The sequence below is a fragment of the Trichechus manatus genome, unplaced genomic scaffold (assembly GCF_000243295.1).
Source record: "Trichechus manatus latirostris isolate Lorelei unplaced genomic scaffold, TriManLat1.0 scaffold00184, whole genome shotgun sequence".
Lineage (NCBI taxonomy): Eukaryota > Metazoa > Chordata > Mammalia > Sirenia > Trichechidae > Trichechus > Trichechus manatus.
Window position 1 is genome coordinate 2831938 of NW_004444120.1, and position 24068 is coordinate 2856005.

At 40.6% G+C, this 24068-nt stretch overlaps 1 protein-coding gene and 1 non-coding gene across 2 annotated transcripts in view; both read right to left on the reverse strand.

Annotated features, from left to right (window-relative positions):
• Nucleotides 1-24068, reverse strand: part of GRIN2B (glutamate ionotropic receptor NMDA type subunit 2B) — a 486312-nt gene that overhangs the window by 391575 nt on the left and 70669 nt on the right. The window lies entirely within an intron of this gene.
• On the reverse strand, nucleotides 8226-8296 carry TRNAR-UCU (transfer RNA arginine (anticodon UCU)). The gene has a single exon. It is a non-coding gene; the product is annotated as a tRNA-Arg (tRNA).

Below are 24068 nucleotides of genomic sequence, written 5' to 3' on the forward strand. Positions count from 1 at the left end.
TGTGTGTGTGTGTGTGTGTGTGTGTGTGTGTGTGTGTGTGTGTGTGTGTGCATGCATGTGTTTTCAAAAACCCAACCTCAGACTTTGTGAGCACTTTTTAAGTTTATTATCAATTTCTTTAATTTCTATTCTGGATTATTCCATTCCTTCTACATTCTTCTAGATAATTTTATTTCCCTTTTTATAACTTCACAAAAAGATGTCTAGCTTTTTAACGTTCCATCTTTTTTTATTCAAGCAATTTTAAACAACAAATATGATCCCATACAACTTCTGAAGGTCAGGAATCCAGGAACAACTTAGCTGGTGGTTCTAAGGTTCTAGCTCAGGAACTCATGACATTACAGTCAAACAGTCAGCTGGGAATTCGGTCTCTGAGGACTTGATTGGGGCTGGAGGTTCTACTTTCAGGCTCACTCACGTGGCTGCTGGCAGAAGTTTCGGTTCTTTACGACATGGACCTCCCCCTAGGGCTTTTCACAACATGGCAGCTTGCGTCTCCAAGAGAGAGTGCCTTCTTTTTAAACATAAGTTACACATTACTTTGTTGGGACTACTTTATATGTGTCTCATGCATACTGATATGTAGCATTTTAGTCACTGTTCAACTCAAAAAATTTCTAATTTTCATTATGGATTTCTTCTTCAACACATGAATTATCCCAGATACATGAGATTCTCTATTTATTCTTTGGTTATTGATTTCTACTTTAAATGCACAATGATCAGAAAGAACAAGGTCTGTACAATTTCAGTCCTTTGAAAGTTCTGGTAAATTGTCCATTTCCTCAGTGTTCCATATTGTTGCTGTTATTGTTAGGTGTTACTGAGGTGATTTCAACTCATAGCGAACCCATGTGACAGAGCAGAAATACCGCATAGGATTTTCTAGGCTGTAAACTTTATGAGAGCAGATCACCCAGTCTTTCTTTCACAGAGCCGTTGGGTCAGTTCAAATAGCCAACCTTTCGATTAGCAGCTGAATGCTTAACCATTGTACCACCAGGGCTCCTTATGTTCCATATATGCTTGAAAAAATAAATTTGTATTCTGCTGCTTTTTAATGCAATTCTCTATATATTTGTTATGTCAAATTTGTTGGTCATATTGGTCAGAGCTATATCTGAACTGATATTTTGTCTGCTTGTTCAATTAGTGATTGCAAAAAGTATTTCTAAATCTCCTGCCGTAACTGTGGAATTTTTTGTTTTTCCTTCTGCAACTGTTAATTTTTGTACCATATATTTTGAGACCATAAGCCTAGGTTCATATAATCTAAAATTTTTATGTTTTCCTCGTAACTCAAAACTATAATTGAAGTGATCCTATTTATCTAGCAATGCTTTCTGCCTATAGTCTATTTCATCTGATATTAATATAGCAATAGCATATCTTTTTCCAATTTTTTATATTCACTCTTACAGTATCCTTATGCTTTAAATATGTCACATGTAAAAAGCATATGATTTGAATTTTTAATCCAATCTGACAATTCCTTTTTAATTCGAGTATTTATACTTACCGTAATTACTGGGCTTCAATTCATCATGTTATTTTCTGTTTCCCATTTTTCTCACCTCTTCTATGCTTCTTGCTTTTTTTTTTTTTTGCCTCCTTTCGGGTAATTGAATATTTTTATCATATTTATTTCCTATCTGTTAGTTTGTAAGTTATACACAGGCAGTCCCCAGGTTATGAACGAGATTCCTTCTTGAATGTGTCTTTAAGAATTTGTAGGTAAGTCAGAACAGGTGCACACGATTCTTTATTTAGCCTTACTGTAGTACAAGAAAAGGTTCGAAGGCTTTTCAATGATTTAAAAGCTGCACATGCAGCAAGTGACAGTGACAGTGATTGTGATGGAGAATTTGGAGTAGGGGTTGGTTCAATCATTTCAAAGTGAGGGTAAACTTACGTAACATTAACGGGCAAGTACAGGTTCTCCGTAAGTCAGACATTCATAACCCCGGGACTGCCTGTACTCTGTTTCTATTGTTTTAGTGGTTATCCTAGAAATTAAAATGTGCCAATTTATCAAAGTTTGAAGTTAATCAAGATCCTTACCCTTCTCCCAGAAAACAGAAGAACTGGAGAACACTTTAACCCCATGAACCTCCCTGCCTAATGTATATGTTTTTGTTGGCACAGTGTTTTAAGTTTTACCCTTATTAGTCACTTTTATTACTGTTGTAAATGGTTAATATTCATTTATGCTGACCCACATTTTCATTACTTCACTTGCTCTTCATTCCGTCTTGCACCTGAGACCATTCCTCTTGGGTTCATATTCCTTCTGCCTGGAGTATGCCCTTTACAATGTCCTTCAGTGACAGTTGGCTAGTGATAAAACTTCTAGTTTTTATGTTCCTAAACTTTAAAAATGTTTATCTCATTTTTGAAAGATACCACTGGTATAGAATTCTAAGTTACAAGTTATTTTCTTTCAGTACATAAAGTGTCTGCCATCTTCTGGCTTCTGTTGTTGCTACTGAGAAGTCAGAGGTTATTCTGCCTGCCCTTCCTTTATAATTATCTATCCTTTTTCTGTGGCTTTCCTTAGATGTCGTATATGTAGCTGATTTTCTGTTATAATATTATCATATAACTTTAAGGCAGAAATAATTTTGAAATCTATATGAAAAACACCTTTATGTTTCTTAGCATTCATTAGGACTCCTGAATCTGTGGATTTGATATTTTTCTTCTTATAGATCTGTTAATACATAGATACAAATGTAAATATACATATTTTAAGGCCATACAAATTTAAAATTGTTACGTATTTCTGGTGAACTAAACTTTTTATCATTATGAAGTGACTGTGGAAAATTCATTGGCATTATTTTTTCAAATATATTGCTTCTGCCCATTCTCTCTCACCCCTCCTAGCACTCTTCATTATATGTATGATAGACTTTCTCACTTTATCCTTCACTTATTTTAACGTCTCTTCTACACTTTCTTTTAAGGGGAAGGAAAGTCTCTCCCTGCTGTATTTAGAATTATTCTTCAGATCTATCTTCCAGTCCACTAATTTTCTCTTTAACTGTACGCAGTTCTGTTGCTAAGTATATGAGTTTTACTTTCAGTTATATTACTTTTTATTTCTAGAAGCTCTATTTGGTTCTTTTCAAATCTAATACTTTTTATACTTTCTTGATTCCTGAAGATATTTTTAAGCTTGTCTTTTATTTCTTTAAATACAGTGAGTATAGAAATGATGAAGTAAAAGAGCTGAACAGAATATTTCAAATGGCAGCTCGAGAAGACAAAGTAAAATATTATAACGAAATGTGCAAAGACTTGGAGTTAGAAAACCAAAAGGGAAGAACACACACGGCATTTCTCAAGCTGACAGAACTGAAGAAAAAATTCAAGTATTAATTCCTAACAGTGTTGTTCACGGATCATTTCCTTTAAATGGTAAACATTTGAAAAGCCAACTCACTTTCCCCCTCACTTTTCTTCTTGTATCACCCGTTTTCTCTTCTTTCTCTTTAACCTCCGATGGTCATCCCTCTCTTTTTCTGCTGTTGCTCTAGGAGTGGCAGGAGACCCTGCTTGGTTATTACTCACTGCACACAGTTGTTAAACTGCACCCAGACTGAATGTCAGCCTGTGAGGGAAGAGCCGAGGCATCGGCACCATCTTAATGAGCACCCACGCTTCCCAGGTAGGAAGCACGAAGGAGGCGTCCCCAGCAACGGGCCTTTCCAGGGCAGCAGCACCTATGCCCCCTCGTGCAAGAGGCTTCCCTGAAGGACACACAGGACTCGGTGAATTCCCGCTTGTTAGCCGGTCCCTCCCTCCCTGGCCCTGGGTGTCTCTGCCAGACCTCACAGCATGCCAGTGCCTCACTGGGCCAAAGGCATGAGCAGTTTTCCAGCTAAAAGCTTTTCTTGTGGAAAGAAGTAGCATGAGGAGATGGAAAAAAACTGAGAAGGAGGCGAATGCAAGAGTCCGAAGCGAAGGGGCACTCGTACACCTTCCTTTGTGTGTATACGGCTCCTCCACCTCCTGCCAGGGAGAGTTAGACCACAGCAATCCCCAGCATCCTCTGCAACATCTTTCATGCCATCCCGTCATTTTGAGGGTGCCTGTGTGTGTATTGGGGTGGAGGAGGAGCCTCGAGTCTGGATTAGGATTCATGACGGGGAGAGAGGAGAAATAATCTTCCCTCAAAGTCAAAAGACAAGGGGCCCCTGAGAAAGCCAGAAGATATGATTTTGATGTATTGCCCAAGGTGAGCAGGTAGCCAAGCAGAACTGTGTAAAGAATAATAAATATTGACACAAGCTCTACAAAAGTTGGGGGTCGGTTCCTGCTTCCCAGGGTGTGAGATCAGGTCCGACTTCCGAGGCCAATTTGCTCTCCTTGGCCGTGGGCACCTTGCAGCTGACTTCTTGAGGCTCTCCTGCTCTGACTTCTAACTAGGTGTGGGTGTCAAGGCTCTGACATCTGACCCTTTCGGGCAGTCCCCTTGAAGTTAAACCACCTACATGAGCATTCATTCATTCATTCCTTTATTCAAGAAGGTCATTTTATTCTACTTTAGGCTCATTCTTTCCTATTTTCTTCTTTTAAATCCTGTGCTAAATACTAAAGATAAAAAAAGAAATGAATGGAATACGATTGCTTTCTGGAGGACTTCATGGTCTAGTTGAGGAGACAGACAAGACTCCACAAGGCACTAACTGTCAAAAACAAACCAAAAAACTCCCAAACCAGTTGTTCTTGAGTTGATTCTAACACTTGGAGACCCCATGTGTGTCAGAATAGAACTGTGCTCCATCAAGTTCTCAGTGGCTGATTTTTTGGGTGTAGATGGCCAGGCGTTTCTTCCGATGGACTTGAACCTCCAACCTTTCGGTTAGCAGCCGCGAGCGCTTAACCATTTGCACCACCCAGGGACTCCAAGTGTCAAAGTAGACATATCTATAGGGCCTCATAGGAGAACAGAAACGGGCCTGAAGGGGGTGCAGCCCAGGGAAATGCGGGAAGTGTTGGAATGCCTTTTAAGTGAAGAGGATGCTTGGTCTGGGATTTGAAGGCTATGTAAGGAGGGAAGGGAGGGGTGTCCCAGGCACCTTTCAGCATGAACGAAAGCACGGAAATGATGAAAAGCACAGCAAATTGGAAACCTGCAGGGAAGGGCAGTAGGTTTGGAGTAAATGGGTTCCTGAGGGGTCATACCAGGAGATGAAAGTGAAAATCTGTGAAAGACGCAAAGCACAGTGATTACTTCATGTCATGCTAAGGGATTAATTTGAACTCTATCCTGAGAGCTATCGGGATCCACTGAAGAATCTTTAAACAGAGAAGTGGCACAGGGAGATTTAGATGTTATAAAAAGAATTCCTTGGTAAGTGGTGTTCAGGAGGATTGCTCAGAGGGCTGTGAATGGAGGCAGGAGGGGCAGGGCCTGTGTAGAGGCCATGGCAGCCATCTTGGCCAGAAAAGATGAAGGCCTGAGCCAAGGAGCGGCGGAGAAATGCAACTGAGATAGGACTTAGTACAGGGATTAGCTGTGGACAGAGAGCCTGCACCTTCTCTAGGACCAGAGAGAAGGCAAAAAGAAGGCTGCATATTGGTAGATAATCATGTCCGCGTGTTTCCCCATTTCATCAGACAAGTCCAATTCAATTTTCATCCCTGCATGTAACACCAAGGCATTGTAAAGACACTAACTTCTGTAAATGTGCTCTGGAAGAAATTTGGGGGTTTTTATGTGTGTGTCCTATCAGTCTTATAAGACTCTAAGCTCTTCAAGGGAGGGCACACTATGCGTTTATCCTTCTATAATGTGCAGCATTCAGCACACCAAGAATACTAAGTATTTAATAGCAATAAGATCTCAGCCCCAGGAGCATTAAAATATTTGTCAGTGACGGAATAACCAGCTTTGGAAGCAGTCTGGCTAAGTTTAAATTTTATTAGAAAATTTCAATTATTTGAACTTTTGAACATATTGAAATCCATTCCTGAAATATAATATAAATGACTTCTGCTCTTGGTTGTCCTAGGTAAATATTTTAGTCGGTTTAATTGGGGATTGTTTCTTAAAATATAGTAGGTGGTATTTCTTTAATGTTCAGGAATCCTTGACAATCAAATCAAGCTTTATAAACAAGATCTTTTTAAAATTAATGGTTGATGTTTTCTAATTCAGGAACCTCTTCCCTTCCCTGTTATTTACATAAAATCTGAATAGCTTCTGTTATTTTGTCTACTTCCAACACCCTTTTCTCTCTCTTATTTACTTCCTTGTAACATTTATCCGAGAAGCTGGACTATATGAAGAAGAAAGGGCTATCAGGAAGACCCTCAATGACACAGTGGCTGCCACAATGGGCTCAAGCACAGCAACGATTGCGAGGATGGCGCAGGACCAGGCAGGGTTTCATTCTGTGGTATACAGGGTCACTATGAGTCGGAACCAACCTGATGGCACCTAACAACAACAACATTTATCTTAATTACTCTTAGGTATTCCTCTACACTCTAAGACCCTCTTCCTTCTCTTTCTTCCTGTGTCTTTCTAGTCTTCCTTCCAATTTAATGACCAGTAAGATGTCACTTAAATGTGCCCATGAGGAATCTGTACATGGATCAAGAGGCAGTCATTTGAACAGAACAAGGGGATACTGCATGGTTTAAAGTCAGAAAAGGTGTGTGTAGGGGTTGTATCCTTTCACCACACCTATTCAGCCTGTACGCTGAGCAAATAATCCAAGAAGCTGGACTATATGAAGAAGAACGTGGCATCAAGATTGGAGGAAGACTCATTAACAACCTGTGTTATGTAGATGACACAGCCTTACTTGCTGAAAGTGAAGAAGACTTGAAGCACTTACTGATGAAGATCAAAGACCAGAGCGTTCAGTATGGATTACACCTCAAGATGAAGAAAACAAAAATCCTCACACCTGGATCAGTAAGCAACATCATGATAAAATGGAGAAAAGATTGAGGTTGTCAAGGATTTCATTTTACTTGAATCCACAATCAACACCCATGGAAGCAGCGGTCAAGAAATCAAGACACATTGCATTGGGCAAATTGGTTGCAAAAGACACCTTTAAAGTGTTGAAAAGCAAAGATATTACGTGGAGGACTAAGGTGCTCCTGACCCAAGCCATAGCGTTAGCAATCGCATCATATCCGTGCGAAAGCTGGACAATGAATAAGGAAGACTGAAGGAGAACAGATGCCTTTGAATTGTGGTGTTGGCAAAGAATATTGAATATACCATGCACTGCCAAAAGAATGAACAAATCTGTCTTGGAAGAAGTACAACCAGAATGCTCCTTAGAAGCAGGGATGGTGAGACTACGTCTCACACACTTTGGACATGTTATCAGAAGGGATCAGTCCTTCGAGAAGGACATCATGCCCGGTAAAGTACAGGGTCAGCAAGAAAGAGGAAGACCCTCAACAAGATGTATTGACACAGTGGCTGCCACAATGGGCTCAAGCATAGCAACAATTGTGAGGATGGCGCAGGATTGGGCAGTGTTTCGTTCTGTTGTGCATAGGGTCACTATGAGTCGGAACTGACTTGAGGGCACCTAACAACAACAACAGGGTGTCAGCTGTCATACCGCTGGACACAGTATGTTTTGCAGTGCGTTGGTTGGGCACTAGACCGGTCTGTGCCTGTGGCTGTTAAGATGTGTCCAGTTGATATTTTTTCCTGAGACTTTGATAAGCCTGACCAGAAAGTTCTACTACATGTAGAAACAAAGTTCATTATTTCCTTCCCCCTCTCCCCTAGTCTCTGGGTTCCACATCACTAGGACACATACACATATCCATGGCACTAAGTTGAGGGTGCTCTCATTACTACCCATTTTATACAAGGAGAAGACTTTTGACCTCTTTGCGATGAATCTAGATATTCCTTATAAAAGATAAGGGCTCATGAATGGGTAGTGTTTATCCTTATCTATTTAGGTTGCTCTCTTAACCAGCCTTGGGTTCTTATAAGGACTTCTACACATACTGTTGTTAGCTGCTGTTGAGTCGGCCCCTGACTCACGGTAACCCCATGCATAACAGGATTGGGCTGTTGTGATCCATAGGGCTTTCATGGGCTGATTTTTGGAAGTAGATCACCAGTCCTTTCTTGCTAGTCTGTCTTAATTTAGAAGCTCCACTGAAGCCTGTTCAGCATTAAAGCAGCATGCATGTCTCTACAGACAGATGAGTCATGGTTGCACATGAGGTGCACTGGCCAGGATTCGAACCTGTGTCTCCTGCACAGAAGGCGAGAATTCTACCACTGAACCACCACTGCCCCCTCTATACATATAACCAAAAAAAAACAAAATCCAGATCCACTGCTGTTGGGTTGGTTCCAACTCATAGCGACCCTATAGGACAGAGCAGAACTGCCCCAAAGGGTTTCCAAGGCTATAAATCTTTATAGCAGCAGACTGCCACATCTTTCTCCATCAGCATGGCCAGGTGGGTTTGAACTGCTGACCTCTTGGTTAGCAGCCTAGCACTTTAACCACTGCATCACCAAGGCTCCTTTCTACACATATAAGAAGTCGTAAATCAGCTTTTAAATGAAGCCCTCTTTACCATATCTGGCCTGTATCCTGAAATTTGGAGCTCTTAAATTTCGCCCTTCCTGCTGTCCAAGGATCAATGAAGTTGACTAACTTGTGGAAGGGAGGAGGAGAGAAGGAAGTATATTTCTATTATTTTCCTGGAACCTGCCCTAGTTACAGCACGTGAGCCAGTACCTGTTTATACTAAGCACCATATGTATGCACAATCCCAGGGTTCCTTCTTTTTTTTTTTTTTGGTTATTGTTGTAGTTTAAATGAAGTTCACTTTTCGAGTTAGTCTCCCATACAAAAATTTATACATTCATTGTTACATGACTCTAATTGCTCTCCCCATACTAGGACAGCACACTTTCCACCCGATTCCCCGTGTCCATTCAACCAGCTCCTAACTCCCTCTGCCTTCCCATCTCACCTCCCAACAGAAGCTGCCCATTTAGTCTCTTGTATCTACTTGAGCTAAGAGGCACACTCTTCATGAGTAAAACTTTATGTCCCACAGTCCAGTCCAATCCTTGTCTGAAGAGTTAGCCTCGGAAATTGTTTTAGTTCTGGACTGATAGAGAATCCAGTGGCCATGCTTTCCAGGGTTCCTCCAGTCTCATTCAGACCATTAAGTCTGGTCTTCTTATTAGAATTTGAGTTCTGCACCCCACCTTTCTCCTGCTCCATCAGGGACTCTCTGTTGTGCTCCCTATCAGGGTGGTCTTTGGTGGTAGCCGGGCACCGTCTAGCTCTTCTGGTCTCAGGCTGATGAAGTCTCTGGTTTATGTGGCCCTTTCTGTCTCTTGGGATAATAACTTTCCTTGTGTCTCTGGTGTTCTTCATTCTCCTTTACTCCAGGTGGTTGGGACCAATTGATGCATCTTAGATGGACGCTTGCAAGCTTTTAAGACCCCAGATGCCACTCACCAAAGTAAGATGCAGAACGTTTTCTTAATAAACTTGTTATGCCAATTGACCTAGATGTCCCCTGAAAGCATGGTCCTCAGACCCCTACCCCTGCTACTCTGTCCCTCAAAGTGTTTGATTATATTCAGGAAACTTCTTAGCTTTGGTTTAGGCCAGTTGTGCTGACTTCCCCTGTAGTGTGTGCCATCCTTCCCTTCACCTAAGATAATTCTTGTCTACTATCTAGTTAGTAAATAACCCTCACCCTCCCTCTGCACCCTCATAACCATCAAAGAATGTTTTCTTTTGTGTTTAAACCTTTTCTTGAGTTCTTATAATCGTAGTCTTATACGATATTTGTTCTTCTGTGACTGACTAAATGCACTCAGCATAATGCCTTCCAGATTCCTCCATGTTATGTTTCACGGCTTCATTGTTGTTCTTTATCATTGCATAGTATTCCATTGTGTGGATATACCATAATTTGTTTATTCATTCGTCCGCTGATGGGCACCTAGGTTTTTTCCTTCTTTTTGCTATTGTGAACAGTACTGCAATGAACATGGATGTGCATGTATCTATTCGTGTGAAGGCTCTTATTTCTCTAGGATATATTCCAAGCAGTGGGATTCTGGCTTGTATGGTACTTCTATTTCTAGCTTTTTAAAGAAGCACCAAATCAATTTCCAAAGTGGTTGTACCATTTTACACTCCCACCAACAGTGTATAAGTGTTCCAGTCTCTCCACAATCTCTCCGGCATTGATTATTTTGTGTTTTTTGGATTAATGCTAGCCTTGTTGGGGTGAAATGATACCTCATTGTAGTTTTGATCTGCATTTCTCTAATGGCTAATGATCGTGAGCATTTCTTCACGTGTCTGTTAGCCACCTAGGCTGAAATCTTTACAGGAGCAGATTGCCATGTCTTCTCTCCCACGGAGCAGCTGGTGGGTTCAAACCCCTAATCTTTTGGTTAGCAGCAAAGTAGCTTATCCATTGCACCACCAGGACTCCTTCTGGGATCTGCAGGTGTCAAACCATTTTCTTCCTGCATGACTTGGCCCCTAAAAGTCTTACTTTCCTTATCTGTAAAATGGGGATGAAAATAGTATCTTTCACAGACTTATTTCGGAGGAGTCAATGCATCTCTGGCATGCATTTTGTAAAGTGCAACCTAAGTGTCAGCTTTTAGGGTTGGTGGTGGTAATAAATGCTGATGTTCATGCTACTAAATACTGGAAGCAGTTCAGGAAGCCTGAGGACACAGAAGCACTACCCTTCCTCCCAACATGGAGGCCTGAGGCAGAACAGCAGGAGTCAGGATGCACAATACAAATCCCCAGGGTCCCTCCTCCTCCTGGTCTGTGCTTAGAAGAAGAAGAAAGCAGGCTCCTGGTCCTACAGGAAGGAGGCCTGGTTGCACAGCGGTTAAGATCTTGACTGTTAACCAAAAGGTCAGCAGTTCAAATTCACCAGCTGCTCCTTAGAAACACTGTGGGGCCATTCTACTCTGTCCTATAGGGTTGCTATGAGTCAGAATCGACTCAACAGAGGCAGGTTTTGGTCCTAAGGCTAGAATTGTAGCCCTGTGCCTCAATGTGTTTGATAACATCTTACCTCACTCCTCAATCCACCTGCCAGAAAAAAATGACTGAGCTCTCTACATAAGCCTTCTGCCTTCCACCTGAGCCAAGGGTAACAGAGGCAGCAGGCAGCTAAAAGCCCATGTAAAGAGGATACAAACTCAATACCCAGAGTCCACGTGGCTTGGATGGAAGATCCCACATATATCTTTCGTGCTGTTGGGGCCATATTTACCACATTTCCTTTTCTTATCTGAAACAAAAGTTTCACGGAGGCACAGGAAGAAATAAGCATTCAAACATGGTTCTGAAGATTAGAATCTTCTATTTAATACCCTTGATGCCTTTCCTGTAATGACTCTACCCCATCGGGACACAAGACAGATGTAGAATGGCCTGAAGTGAAATGGATGACAGGAAAGAGAGTTGATACATGCTAACTCACACAAGAGCGTCCCCAGGAACTTTTAATCACTGTCCGCCTTTAAAAATCAGTTATGCCAAGAAGAGGTTAAAACTGTAGTACTGGAGGCAGGGGAAGGTACCACAAAGGGCACTGAACTGAGTTAGGAGGCCTGGTCTCAGCGCTGGCACTGCCACTTACTGGTGTGAGGCACCGGGTAAGCCATTTCATCCCTTTTAGCCTCTGGCTTAACATCTGAGAAGTGAATAGTTGCAAACTGCCTGCTAGTCTGCAGTATACAGTCTGTGCGTGAGTTTTGTCTAGGCCTCATAGAGTTGTTGCTATTGTTGTTTAATCTGATTATGAAACGCTAGACTGGGCACGCATTCCAACTCACCACTATCCCCGAGTGCATTACATCCAGGGGCTTCAAGCATTTACACCCTCTCCCTTGCGCCAAGGCATCTGAGATGGCCAAAAATGGAGATGGTGGTTTCCAAGGTGCCACCTGCTTACTGTGTGATCTTAGACAGTTTACTCTCCAAATCTCAGTTTCCTCATCTACAAAATGGAGATAATAATTGTATCTACTTCGTAGGGTAGTTATGAGGATTAAATGAGTTAACTTATGCAAAATGTTTAGAATAGTACGTAGCACACCGAATAGTGCCTGTTACATATATGATTAAATTATTGCATATATTATTAATAGTACCTGTTATAAATAGGATTTTATATTAATATAAATATGTATTATATATTTTTATCATTATTATTATATTTTCATCCATGATTCTAGATTCAGCAGACCCTCATTCCATTAATTAAGCTTCCCATGGAAGAAAAATCCACCTCAGCATCAGCCCTGGACAACACATCCTTAGCAAGTGGTTAAGAACTAACCAGGCTCTGAGGGACTAGTGAATGGAGCAACTAGGTCAATTTCTTCAAATCAACATCTCCCCTTTTAACTCCCAGGGCCTTTGCCCACCTGCTCCCTCCTCCCTCCTCCTACCCCTATAGCTAGAAAAGCACTGAACTTAAGGGTTAGAGGCACTAGGTTCCAACTCCAACTCTGCCACTGTGTGACGTTTTGCATGTCACCTGATGCCCTAAGCCTCAGTTTCTTGTCTGTAAAAGAGTGTAAGTAAGCACGATCTTAGAGGATCTCATGAGGATGCAGTAACGTAACAAAGGTGCAAGCAACGCATAGTTCCCGGCACATGTCAGTCACAATAAGTCAGCTGGATTTCGATGTGAGCCTATACCACTTCAGTTCCTCTCCACTACCTATGCTTCAAACCTGCTAGTTGTAACTACAGACATCACCCAACCCCCGGCCACAGGCAGACCAAAACGATGCTACTTCCCTCTCTATTTCGAGCTGTGCCTCCCGGGACTGCTCCTGGCCATTCTGGAAAAGCCATGAATCTTGCAGCAGATGCAATGATATGGGCTTCCAGTCCCACGGAGCAGCACTGCACCATAGGTCCTTCTGCAATGATGGAAATGCAAATCTGCTCTGTCCAATACGGTAACCACGTGTGGCCACTGAGCACTTGAAATGCAGCTCAGCAACTGAGAAACTGAATTTTTGTTCTATTTTACTTTAACTAATTTAAAGGTAAACAGTCACATGTGACCTTGACTACTGTATCGGACAGCACAGTCTTAAGAATCATCTCCAGTCGTTGCCCGAGTGTTATAACCATTTTTTTGAGCAAGGTATCTGAACTTCTCAACCACCTGGCTGGCATCTCCATCTGCACTTTGCTACTGCCATCCAAGTGACAGCGGTGGTTCAGTGGTACAAGCCTCACCTTCCACGCAGGAGACCCAGGTTCAACTCGCAGCAATGTACCTCAGCGCACACACCACCCATCTGTCAGTGGAGGCTTGCATGTTGCTATGATGCTGAACAGGTTTCAGCAAAGCTTTCAGACTAAGACAGACTAAAAAGAAAGACTTGGTGACCTACTTCCAAAAATCAGCCAATAAAAACCCTATAGATCACAATGGGCTGATTCTGTTGTACATGGAATGCCATGATTTGGAAACCAAATTAATGGCAGCTAACAACAGTGCCAGCAAGCACAGATTGGAGGAGCAGGAAAATGAGGTCACTCAAAGGCGATTTCCAAAGCCCCTTCTTTCACTAAGCAACTGGAAGACTTGCTTTAAAGTGAAGGTAACATCAAGATCTGCCCACTTTTGATTGTATCTGGGGAACGTATATAAACTGGAACTACCATTTGAACAGTCCCTGAGGGTTTTTTCTGCAGTGGGATTGCTCTGAAGGGCAGTGGGGTATCACACCAAAGGGAAGAGCTTTCAGGGCCAACAACAAAAAGTCTGTGTAATGGCTGAAGACGAGGCCAAAAGACGAGGCGGCTTTTTAAAAATGATACTGGCATTTCAATTTCACTCAGTCAAAAATTCCACCAGAATTACCTTACTTCATAATTTTTTTTATATTAATCTTGCCAAGATTAGATTCCAAGAAGCAATAAAAGATATTGAGTTAGCTTTTACTTTAAATTAGGAAGTTTATTAGGTTTGAAATCATAAACAAATTATCGTTTTTGCCAAACCGAGGTTGGCCCTCAGGGAGTGAGAGAGGACTCATCCTCGCATCTGAGATGTGTGAGCCCCACACAGTTTTCTGACCTTCATTCCAGGGTGTTAAACGTGTTGTGTGGAAGGTTCTCAGCCACTTGCCCTAAACAAAAAAAAAAATCTGGCCCACGTGGGAGAAAGGTGGGAATGGAAGGGAAGACTCATCTATTTATTTGATAAATATCTATCAAGTCTTTAATATGCACCAGGCTGGCACAGGTGACAGAGGAGATCAAAGTTCAGTTAGAGACAAATCTGTAAAGAAATAATTGCCACATACAAGGTACGTGGTACGCACAAGCTGTCTGGGAACACAGAGACTGGGGCAACACATACCACAATGAGAAGTGAAGGAAGGCTTTATCAAGGGGTACCGTCTGAGCTGGGACTTGAATATGCTAAGCAAGGATGAGAAAGGGAGAGAGATATTTCAGGAAAAGGAATTGGGAAGAGAGCAAAAGCAAAAAGGGAGAAATGAGGATTCTACACCAGAGAGCAAGCCTGATAACTGGCCCCATTTTCATCTTGGAGCTTCTCAGTCCTCCCTAGCTCCCTTGGCCCTCTTCCAAATTCATGTGACTGGTCCAAGAACATCGTGTTCCTCTGGGTCACACCTCATTATGAGAGGGCATCAAATCGGGTCCTGATAGCAAAATCCCATGATGATCTACACTGCTTCCTCTTCTTCAAAGCCCCGGCGACCTACCATAGATGAGAATTGTGTTTGCTGTTTCTTGGATAAAGACCATACCCTACTGCTGCAGGTAGCCAGCTATCCAAATCATGATGAGCCGAAGATTTTAGAGGCGGCCAGAGACCATTAGGGTGGGCTAGCTGTGTTGTAAAGTGTTATAGTACTTAAAAAAGAGAAGAGAAGCTAAGTGACAATTTAATGAAAGGAAAGTCAGGAGGCTAAAAGCAACTATAAAGTACAGTACAATAAAGTGATGTAGAACAAGAAAACAAACACAGCAATGCCCAAGGTAAATGTCGCCTAGCTGGAAATTTTTCGGGCATGTGATTAAAAAAAAACCCTGTTGCCGTCAAGTCGATTCCGACACTAGCAACCCTATAGGATAGAGTAGAATTGCCCCATAGGGTTTCTAAGGAGCGCCTGGTGGATTTGAGCTGCCGACCTTTTGGTTAGCAGCCGTAGCTCTTAACCACTGTGCCGCCAGCGTTTCTGGCATGTGTTTACATTCTTAAAATTGATCTTCTAAACCACACTCAGGAGAGCAAGTTTCAAGAAGGTACATTTACCCCAAAGTACAGAAAGCAGATGCTAAAATATTCAAATGAAACTAATAATATTACAGATAAGCATATATTCAAAACCATCCTATAACTGTGGATGAAACATATTTGTCTCATTATTGTGAGAATATCTCATTTTAAGTGGCAATTTCAGAATATACAAAAACACTTCTTTCTGCTTTCCCAGTATTACTCTATGTGGTAGGAAAAGTCAAATATTTTTGTAGGTTTTTTTTTTTTTTTCTTCTATGTGCTAGTAAATTGGGTCACCTCAGCAGACTTTTTTGGACATGCTGGGTGGACCTTCCCAAATAAAGACATCACAGTGATCATCTGTTGGCAGTATCAATGAAAGAACTCAGGTCCCCAGAAACTGGAACCAAGTAGGGCAGCACTGTGAAAGAAGCATTGAATTTGCCATCAGAAGTCCATCAGATCAGTCTCTACAACAAGTGGTGCTGGCAAAATTGGATATTCACATGCAGAAAAATCAAACAGGATCCATATCTCACACCATACACAAAAACTAACTCACAATGGATCAAGCTAAATGTTAAAGCTAAGAGTATAAGTTCTTGTAAGAAAACATAAGGGCAAAACTATGAAACCTAGTTTTGTTCTGTTTTTTTTTAATGACAGATTATCAAACTCAACTACAAATGCAAGAGCAGCAGAAAATAAAATAGATAACTGGGACCTCGTAAAAATTAAATATTTATGCTCAACAAAAGACTTTATCAAAAGTAAAAAGACAACCTGCAGAATGGGAAAATATCTTCAGAAATGACATATCTAATAAAGGTCTAATCTCTAAAATACATACAAAACTCAGACAACTCAACAACAAAAAGACAACCCAATTAAAAAATGGGAAAAGGACATGAACAGGTACTTCACCAAAGAGGACATTCAAACGGCCAACAAACCCATAAAAAGATGTTAGTGATCATTAGCCATTAGAGAGATGCAAGTCAAAACTACGATATCATCTCACCCCTACTAAAATGGGATTTATAAAAAAACAGAATACAACAAATGCTGGTGAGGATTTGGGAGACTGGAACCCTTATTCACTGCTGGTGGGACTGTAAAATAGTACAACAGTATAGCATTTTCTCAAAAAACTACCTTATGATCAAGTAGTAAAGACCTGAACAGACAATATGCACACCTATGTTCACTGCAGCATTATTCACAAAAGCAAAAAGATGGAAACAACCTAAGTGCCCATCAACAGTTGAATGGATAAACAAAATGGTACCTACATACAATGGAATATGCAGCCATAAAAAATAATGATGAGTTCTTGAAATATAATGTGGATCAATCTGGAAGACATTACGCTGTGTGAAATAAGTCAATCACAAAAGGACAAATATTGCATGATCTCACTTTTATAAGAACACAAGAACAGGTATATAAACAGAGATCAATGTTCATTAGTGGTTACCCAGGGATGGCGGGGTGAAATCGCTCTCTAGATAGTAGACATATGTTTATATATAAACCTATATATATATTAGTAGAGACTTGTATGTATATATACATATTTTTTTTTTTTTTTGGAAAAAGGTACCGCTGAATGTGGGTGAAGGGTACACAGCCTGATAAAGGTAAATGATATCACTAAGAAGTACACAAGAGAAAATGGTATTTTTTATAATGGATATGACATATATAAATGTTGCAACACCACCAACAACCAAAAAATATGTGTGTGGTTACGTATGTATACATATATATGAATATATGTATGTATATATGTGTACATATGTATGCATATATAGATGTATCTATATGGGTGGAGCTCTGGTGGCGTAGTGGTTAAGTGCTATGGCTGCTAACCAAAAGATTCGCAGTTCAAAACTACCAGCTGCTCCTTGGAAACCATATGAGGCAGTTCTACTTTGTCCTATAGGGTCGCTATGAGTCGGAATCAATTCAATGGCAACGGATTTGTTTTTGTTTTTTGTTTTTTTGGTATATGTATGGGTATATACATGTATGTGTGTGTGTGCATGTACACCCATGTATATAATAAACCACACAGGGGGCACAGTTATGGATACTTCTTAGATATAACCAAACACCTCATGAGATTGGTTTTCTGGGTTTTAAGGCTTAGGACCACAGCCTTATGGGAGAGCTCAGTCAATTGGCATAATATTGCTCATAAAATTTATGTTCTACATCCTAGTTTGTACTCACCAAACTAGTGAGCGGTGTCTACGGTCTTAAAAGCTTGAGCGTAGCTATCTAATATACAACTATCGGTCCCTACTCATTTGGAGTAAAAGAGAAAGAAGGAAACAAAGGCAGAAGAAACTAGTTACAAGACTAACAGTCTACGTGACCCACAGTCTCATCTGCTCTGAGGGCTGAAGAACTAGATGGTGCCCAGCTACCACTAACAACCATTCTGATCAGGGCCACAATAGAAAGATCCTGACAGAATGGGAGAAAAACATAGAACACATCTCAAATTCTTAACAAGTCCAGACTTACTGGACCAGTTGAGACTAGAGGACTCCCCAAGACTACCGCCCTGAGATACTCTTTAAACCCTGAATTGAAACTATCCCTTGAGGTCACCTTTTAGCTAAATAACAGATTGGTTCATAAAATAAATACTAACACCTGTGAATGCTGCACACCTTTACAAAATCATCTATATGAGACCACAGGGTCAACAACTACTCTAAAGCAAAGATGGAAGGGTAAGGAGACCAGGAAACTAGATTATTGGAAACAGGACATCCAGAATGGAATTAATGAGAATGTTGACACATTATGGAATATGTAACCAATATCACTGAACAATTTGTGTAGTGATTGTTAAATGGGAACTTGATTTGCTGTGTAAACTCTCACAGAAAACACAATAAAATATAATTTAAAATTTTAAACAAGGATGCCCATCAGATTTAGCTTTCAATACCAGTTTCCACCTTTTTCTACTCGTGGGCGTTCAGAAAGACAAGTCTCTAAACTTCTCTGGACCTCAGTTTTCTAATATGTAAAAGGAAAACAAGAATATTTACCTCACAGCGTTTCTGGGAAGATTAAACACAATGATGTAAGTGAAAATAGTTGAGAGTCAATAAATCTTAGTTCAATGAATCTGATACCCAAATACCATTCATTTATTTATTTACAGGAGCTTTATATTCTGATATCTGGACATAGATCAGTAAGATGTTCATATATGTATTAAAAATTCTGATTTTTTGATCCTTCACTTAGTATCAGTCACAAACAGCACTGACCAACCACATCTGTCTTTCATTTGCTATGCATTTCACATTCCATAATAGAGAAGTTTGTTAAGGGAAAAGAAAATGCGTTAAAAAAAAAAAAGTGATTATTTTCACCAAAGAAGATGGGCAGATGACAAGACTGTCCAAAGATGTTCCACATCATATATCATTGTTGTTGCTGGCTGCTTTTGAGTCAGCTCCTGATTCATGGCAACCCGTGCACAGTGGAACCAAATGCTGCACGGTCCTGTGCTATCAGGTGCAGATGAGATCGCTGTGACCCACAGGGTTTTCACTGGCTGATGTTTGGAAGGAGATCATCAAGCCTTTCTTGCTAGTTTATCTTAGTTTATCTTATCCACTGAAACCTATTCATCGTCAGAGTAACAGGAAAGCATGCTGCCAGTCCCTGGGTTACGAACGAAATACATTCCTAAGCGTGTCTTTTAGTCAAATTTGTAGGTAAGTTGGAACAGATGCATACGGTTCTTATTCATCTTTATTTTAGTGTAAAAAAGGAGCCCTGGTGGCGCAGTGGTTACACTGCTCAACTGCTAACCAAAAGGTTGGTGGTTCAAAACCAACAGCGGCTCCGCGGGAGAAAGATGTGGCAGTCTGCTTCCACAGAGATTTGCAGCACTGCAAACCTTATGGGGTCACTATGAGTCAGAATCAACTCGATGGCAGTGGGTTTGGTTGGTTTGGGTTAGTGCGAGAAAAGGCTCAAGCCTTTTCAATTATTTAAAAATTGCACGTGCAGCAAGTGAAGGTGATTGTGATGAAGAATTTGTTGCCAATAGGGGTTGGTTCAATCATTTCACAGTGAGGGAAAATTTACATAACATCAAATGAAAAGGACGAGTTATCGGGTAAGTCGATGTTTGTAACCCCGGGATTTACTGTGTATCATTAGCGAATTGCAAATTAAAACACCCATGAGATACCGCTACACACCTATTAGAATAACCAAATCGAAATCACTGACAAAACCAGTGCTGGCAAAGACGTGGAGCAACAGGAGCTCTCTTTCATTGCTAGTGGGAATGCAAAACGGCACAGCCATTTGGAAGACACTCTGGCAGTTTCTTACAAAGCTAACCATAAACTTAAACCACACGATACAGCAATCATGCTCATCAGTATTTACCCAAATGAATCAAAAACTATGTCCACACAGAAACCTGCCCATGAATGTTTACAGCAGCTTTATTCACAATTGCCAACATTTTGAAGCGACCAAAACATCCTTCAATAGGCAAATGAATAAACATACTGTGGTACATCCATAAAAACGGAGTATTACTCAGCAATAAAAAGGAATGAGCTATTAAGTTACGAAAAGACATGGAGAAATGCATATTTCTAAGTGAGGGAACTTTAAATGCATATTGCTAAGTGAGGGAAGCCAGCCTGAAAAAGCTATATACTATATGAGTCCAGCTATATGATATTTGGAAACCCTGGTGGCCTAGTGATTAAGAGTTTGGCTGCTAACGAAAAGGCAAGCAGTTCAAACCCACCACGCGATCTTTGGAAACCCTGTGGGGCAGCTCTACTCTGTCCTATAGGGTCGCTATGAGTCGGAATAAACTCGACGGCAACACGTTTATATGACATTCTGGAAAAGGCAAAAACTATACCCATTAAAGGAGCCCTGGTGGTGTGGTGGTTAAGTGCTCGGCTGCTACCCAAGGGGACGGCAGTTCCAATGCACCAGCTGCTCTGCAGGAAAAGATGTGGCAGTCTACTTCCATAAAGATACACAGTCTGGAAACCCTATGAGCCAGTTCTACCCTCTCCTATAGTGTCATTATAGGACATTATAGGATGGCAGTGGGTTTGGTTTGTTTTTGTTTTTTTTTTTTTTTTTCGGTATACCCATTAAACCCATTGCTGTCAAATCAATTCCGATTTACACAACCCTGTAGGACAGAGTAAAACCACCCCCAGAGTATTTCCAAGGCTGTAATCTTTATGGAAGCAGACTGCCACATCTTTCACCCACAGGGTGCCCGGTGGGTTCAAACTGCTGGTTAGCATCCGAGCGATTTAACCACTGTGACACCAGGGTTCCCTACAAAACCTATAGAGACAGTGAAAAGATGGTAGTTGCCAGGGGTCAGGGGGAGAGGAGGAGAGATGAATAGGTGGAACACGGGGGATTTTTAGGGCAGTGAAACTATTCTGTGTGATACTGTAATGGTGGACTTGGGACACCACGCATTTGTCAAAACCCACAGAAATGTACTATCCATAGTGAACCCTAATGGAGACTATGAACTTTAGTTAATAATAATGAATGTATCAATATCAATTATAGCAAATATACTAGACTGATTCAAGATGCTGATAATAGGAAAAACTAGGATGGGGGAGGGAGTACATGGGAACTCTCTACTTTCTGCATAATTTTTCTGTAAACCTGTAACTGCCATAAAAAATAAAATGATTTTTAAAAGTTTTTTTAAAGGTTATTTACTTCCTCCCCCATTATGAAGTTGGGATCTTCATCTATATATCAATATATTGGAAATGACTCAATGGCAAAGATGGCGTATGTATACATGAAACACTTGCCATTTACATGTACAATTCAGTGACATTAATTACATTCATCATGTTGTGCAACCATCGCCACTATCCATTTCCAAATTTTTCCATCACAGGGTCTCCTCTTTTTACGTAGGTAGAATTTATGATTCCAGAATGAATGACCTTATCAAAATGAAGCTGGAAAGGGATTCCTTAATCCCTCTCACTTATAATCTCTTTTTGGAAAAATTAAGTTAAAAGTCAACCCTCTTTTTCTAAGATCCTTCTCAATCTTCCCATGCACTTAAAAATATTGGCAGCCCAACTTACTCTTATTTATCTCACTTATTTATACCTCCGATGATCTCAAAAGGAATTAAGACTTCTAACTCCAGTTACTGATAGACATTCACCTGCTTCCAAATTTCCATTCTGGGCAATTCCACGATGGGTCTGAGTGCCTTTTCCTCCACTTGCATACTCCCAAAGCTCTACATTTATCTGTCTGATTTCAGTATATAATCATACCTTCCTATAAACACACACGTATACCTGGCCATCCTTACCTCTGATTTTCTGAGTCAAAGTGTCTACGTTCAAAGTCTGGTACTTGGCGACCTTGATAATCTAGTTAATAGTTCTAAGAGTCACAATATACAACCCATATAGAAAGCGAACAAGGCCAAGATAAATATTAAAAACTCTTACTCTTCATAGCATCTGTGGAAAGAGATAATGGAGAAGTTCAATAACCTCAGTCAGAAGAAGGCCAGGGGCCAGCTGTGGAAGAGATCATTAATTGCTCATATGCAGGTTCAAGCTGAAGTTGAAGAAAATTAAAACAAGTCCACAAGAGCCAAAATACAATCTTGAGTATATCCCACCTGAATTTAGAGACCGTCTCAAGAATAGATCTGACACAATGAACACTAATGACCAAAGACCAGATGAGTTGTGGGACAACATCAAGAACATCATACATGCAGAAAGCAAAAGGTCATTAAAAAGATAGGAAAGAAAGAAAGACCAAAATGGATGTCAGAAGAGACTCTGAAACTTGTTCTTGAATGTAGAGTAGCTAAAGTAAAAGGAAGAAATGATGAAGTAAAAGAACTGGACAGAAGATTTCAAAGGGTGGCTCGAGAAGACAAAGTATTACAATGAAATGTGCAAAGACCTGGGGTTAGAGAACAAAAAGGGAAGAACATGCTCAGCATTTCTTAAGCTAAAAGGACTGAAGAGAAAATTCAAGCCTCAAATTCCAATACTGAAGAAATCTATGGGCAGAAAAATAAATGATGCAGGAAGCATCAAACGAAGATGGCAGGAATACTCAGAGTCACTGTACCAAAAAGAATTGATCGATGTTTAACCATTTCAGGAGGTAGCATATGATCAAGAACTGAAGATCCTGAAGGAAGAGGTCCAAGCTGCAATGAAGGCATTGGTAAAAACAAGCCTACAGGAATGGACGGAATACCCGTTGAGGTGTTTCAACAAACCGATGTAATACTGGAAGCATTCATTAGTCTATGCTAAGAAATTTGGAAGACAGCTACCTGGCCAACTCACTGAAAGTGATCCATATACATGCCCATTCCAAAGAAAGGTGATCAAACAGAATGCAGAAATTATCAAACAATATCATTAATATCACAGGCAAGTAAAACTTTGCTGAAGATTATTCAAAAATGGTTGCAGCAGTACATTGACAGAGAACTGCCAGATATCGAAGCCGAATTCAGAAGAGGACGTGGAATGAGGAATATCACTGCTGATGTCAGATGGATCTTGGCTGAAAGCAGAGAATGCCATAAAGATGTTTACCTGTTTTATTGACTAAGCAAAGGCATTCAACTGTGTGGATCATAACAAATTATGGATAACATTGTGAAAAACAGGAATTCCAGAACACTTAATTGTGCTCATGCAGAACCTGTACATAGACCAAGAAGCAGGCATTCAAACAGCACAAGGGGATATTGCATGATTTAAAATCAGGAAAGGTGAGCATCAGGGTTGTATCCTTTCATCATACTTACTCAATCTGTATACTGAGCAATTAATCCAAGAAGCTGGATTATATGAAGAAGAATGCAGCATCACGATTGGGGGAAGATTCAGTAACAACCTGTAGTATGCAGATGACACAATCTTGCTGGCTGAAAGTGAAGAGGACTTGAAGCACCTACTGATGAAGATCAAAGACTACAGCCTTCAGTATGGATTACACCTTAACATAAAGAAAACAAAAATCCTCACAACTGGACCGATAAACAACATCATGATAAATGGAAAAAATATTGACATCAGAGATTTAATTTTACTTGGATCCACAATCAACACCTATGGAAGCACCAGTCAAGATATCAAAGGACGTATTGCATTGGGCAAATCTGCTGCAAAAGATCTCTTTAAAGTGTTAAAAAACAAAGATGTCACTTAGAGGACTAACACTGGCCTGACCCAAACCATGGTATTTTCAATTGCCTAATATGTATGTGAAAGCAGGATAATGAATAAGGAAGGCCAAAGAAAAATCGATGCCTTTGAATTAGGCTGTTGGCAAAGAATACTGAATATACCATGGACTACCAGAAGAACAAAAAAATCTGTTTTGGAAGTACAGCCAGAATGCTCCTTAGAAGCATGGATGGCAAGACTTTGTCTCTTTGGACATGTTGTCAGGAGGGCTCAGTCCCTAGAGAAGGACATCAGGCTTGGTAAAGTAGAGGGTCAGCGAAAAAGAGGAAGACCCTCAACGAGATGGATTGACACAGCGGCTGCAACAATGGGCTCAAACATAACAACGATTGTGGGGATGGTGCAGGACCGGGCAGTGTTTCACTATAGTGTATATAGTCTTTGAGTATATAGCTGTATAGCTTTGAGTCGGAGCTGACTCAACAGCACCTAACAACAACAAAAAATCTTCCTAGATTCTATTCTAACTATTCC